A 3681-nucleotide genomic window follows, 5' to 3' on the forward strand; every position below is an offset into this window, starting at 1 on the left:
GTGAGTTTTATAGCTAATCTAAAACACAGACCTACCAAAGAACATAACTTCTCCTTATCAGCATTCACTTTTTTTTTCAAGTAAAAAAAGATTAAATGAACCTTGATTTTTAATTCTTGCAATGTCACAAGCAAAGGTCATTTTGCATTATCCAGTGTAATAATGAAAATTGCAATATGTAGGACATAAAGCTATCTGAAATATCACTTGGGTTTCTGAGATTTAACCCTGCTGTAGCATTGGCTGTGTGAATAGAGGGATAAAAAATAATGGTGTCCTTTCAGAAGCAGAGAAATAGTTATGACTATCCTATCATGTTCAGCTCTCTGATTCCCAGTGGTGCCTCTTATGATCGTCTCTGCAATATGTGACTTGTAGTGGCAACTTCACTGAGATACGGAGACTCTCATAAGTCCTGCCTCCATGTGATATTTTGTAGCTAGTATTTGAATAAATATACTAATTACTGCCGACTGAACCTCAGTAAGTCTGCATCAACCATGTCAGCTAGCAGCAGCTTAAACAAGGAGGCTTGCACACTCAACCTAGAAACAATTTTAAAGTACACATATGAACATTTTATAACTAGGAAGCACAGCTCAGAAGGAAAAATGAAGTACTATACTATAACAGTAAAGATATACTAGGCACATACCTAACTACCCCAAGTATTATATATCTATGAATATGTAGTTATTTTACAAATGAAATAGGGCTGAGTTTCACAGATCATAATTCTGGAAGTCAGACATCAAAGGATTGGCAGAGCTTAACAAGGAGAAGCAGCAAAGGAGAAAGGCAGTTTGCGGAGCACCAGCTCCAGCATTTCAGAGCCACATAAGAAAGTGATACAAAGAACTCCCCAAGGAACCAGCCTTCTAGGGAGCAACCTAAATCTTTTGGATGGAGAGTGGGCTGATGACACCATTGATAGGGAAGAAATCAGATGCTACTGAGGCTTAGTAGGCCCCCAGGAACCAGGGACTGGATACGACATCATAGGAAGCTTCAAGAGGCTCCTGAAGCTAGCTGTAGTCCAATAACTTTACAACAGCTTGCAGAACATGGTCAGGGTTGAGCTTCACAGAAAGCCATCCTGAGAGGAGATCCCACCCATGAACAGGACAACAAAAATCAAGACCCATTTACAACAGGAAAACCCAAATAACCCACAAAAGACACTCCTAGAGCATCCAGCTCAGGAGTTCAAAGAGATCGCACCACTGTGTCCCATGGGACAATTACTACAAAAGGCCACCTCACAAAGCATGAAGACTGGGAGTCATAGCAGTTCTGTCTAATACATAAAAACAAACTCAAAGACACAACTAATATGGGGAGACAAAGAAACAACCCCTAAATGAAAGAAAAGGGGGAATCTCAAGAAAAACATCTAAATGAAATGGATGTAAACAATTTACCAGACATAGAGTTCAGAGTAATGGTTATAAGGATGCTCAAAGAACTTAGTGAGAACTTTAAGAAAATTAATGGGAACTGTGGAAACTTAGTGGGAACTACATCAGCATAGAAAAGAACATAGAAACCATGAATAAGAACCAGTTGGAAATGAGGTATACTATATCTGACATCAAGGAAACAGTGGAAGGAATTAAAAATAGGCAGGATGAAGCAGTGGGTCAAATAAGCAATTCAGAAGACAAGGTAGAAAAAAAACACTCAGTTAGAGCAGCAAAAAGAAAAAAGAAAAGCATGAGGATAGTTTAAGGGAACTTTGGGACAACGTGAAACAGAACAACATCTGCATCTGCATCACAGGGGTACCAGAGGGAGAAGAAAGTAAGCAAGGGCTAGAGAAGCTATTTGAAGAAGTGACAACAGAAAACTTCCCTGACCTGGTGAAGAAAAATATCACACAAGTTCAGGAAGCACAGAGAGTCCCAATTAAGATGAACACAAGGGAACCCACACTGAGACACATCATAATTAAAATAGCAAACGTTAAAGACAAAGAGAGAATCTTAAAGGCAGCAAGAGACATAATCAGTTACCTACAAGGGAGCTCCCATAAGGCAGTCAGCTGATATCTCAACAGAAACACTACAGGCCATAAAGGAATGGCATGAAGTATTCAAAATAATGAAAAGCAATAATCTGAAACCAAGACAATTCTATCCAGCAAGGCTATCATTCAAAATTGAAGATGAAATAATGAGCTTCCCAGACAAAAAAAAAAAAAAGGCTACAGCAGTTTATTACCACCAAAACAGCATTCCAAGAAATGCTAAGAAGACTGTTGTAACAAGAAGAAAAATAGAGAGGGATAAGGGGAGCACAAGCATAAACAATAGAAGTGGCAATAAATAAATACCTAACTATAATAACCTTAAATGTAAATGGATTAAATGCTCCAATCAAAAGACATAGGTTAGCTCAGCCATGGGCAAACTACGGCCCGCAGGCCGGATCCAGCCTGTTTGAAATGAATAAAACTATTGAAAAAAAAAGACTGTACCCTTTTATGTAATGATGTTTACTTTGAATTTATATTAGTGCACACAAACACTCCATCCATGCTTTTGTTCCGGCCCTCCGGTCCAGTTTAAGAACCCATTGTGGCTCTCAAGTCAAAAAGTTTGCCCACCCCTGGGTTAGCTGAATGAGTAAGAACACATGACCTGTATATATGCTGTCTACAAGAGATCCATCTCAGAACAAAAGATTCACACATCCTGAAAGTGAAGGGATGGAAAAAATTTTTTGGAAATGGAAATGAAAAAAGTGGGGGCAGCAATACTTATATCTGACAAAATAGACTTCATAACAAGACACAAATAAGATCACTACTTAATACTAAAGGGATCAATCCAACAAGAGGATGTAACTCTGGTAAACATATATGCACACAACATAGGAGAAACTAAATATATTTTTTAATTCCTGGATGACTTTAATGGAGAGATACACAGCAATAGATTCATAGCAGGGAACTTTAACACCCCCCTGACATTGCCGGATAGATATTCCAGATAAAAAAATCAACAAAGAAACAGTAACCTTAAACAACACATTAGATCAGATGGATTTAAAAGCTGCAGAATATACAGTCTTCTCAAGTGTACATGGAACATTCTCAAAGATAGACCACATCTTAGGACACAAAAGAAGTCTTTACAAGTTCAAGAAGATTAAAATCATATCAAGCATCTTCTTGGATCACAATGGCATGAAACTGGAAATCAACTACAATAAAAAAACTCACAAACATTCAAACACATGGAGGTTAAATAGCATGTTATTAAACAATGAGTGGATTACCAAGAAGGTAAAGGAAGAAATCAAAAACTTCCATGGAAATACATGAAAATGAACACACAATAACCAAATGTATGGGACACAGCAAAAGCAGTCTTGAGAGGGACATTCATAGCATTACAGGCCTACCTCAGGCAACAACAAAAAAAGTTCAAATAAACAATCTAAACCTACAACTAAAAGAATTAGAAAGAGAACAACAAGAAAAGACCAGAGTAAGTAGAAAGAAGGAAATAATAAAGATTAGAGTGGCATCAGAAATAAATGGCATAAAGCCCACTGCATGGGAGACCATATTTCCCAATGTTATCACTGATAACGGTTTAATCTCCAACATTTATAGGGAACTCATACAACTTAACAAAAGAAAGATAAACAATCCAATAAAAAAAATGGGCCAAGGAC

This window comes from Myotis davidii, unplaced genomic scaffold (genome assembly GCF_000327345.1).
Source record: "Myotis davidii unplaced genomic scaffold, ASM32734v1 scaffold150, whole genome shotgun sequence".
Taxonomy (NCBI): Eukaryota; Metazoa; Chordata; class Mammalia; order Chiroptera; family Vespertilionidae; genus Myotis; species Myotis davidii.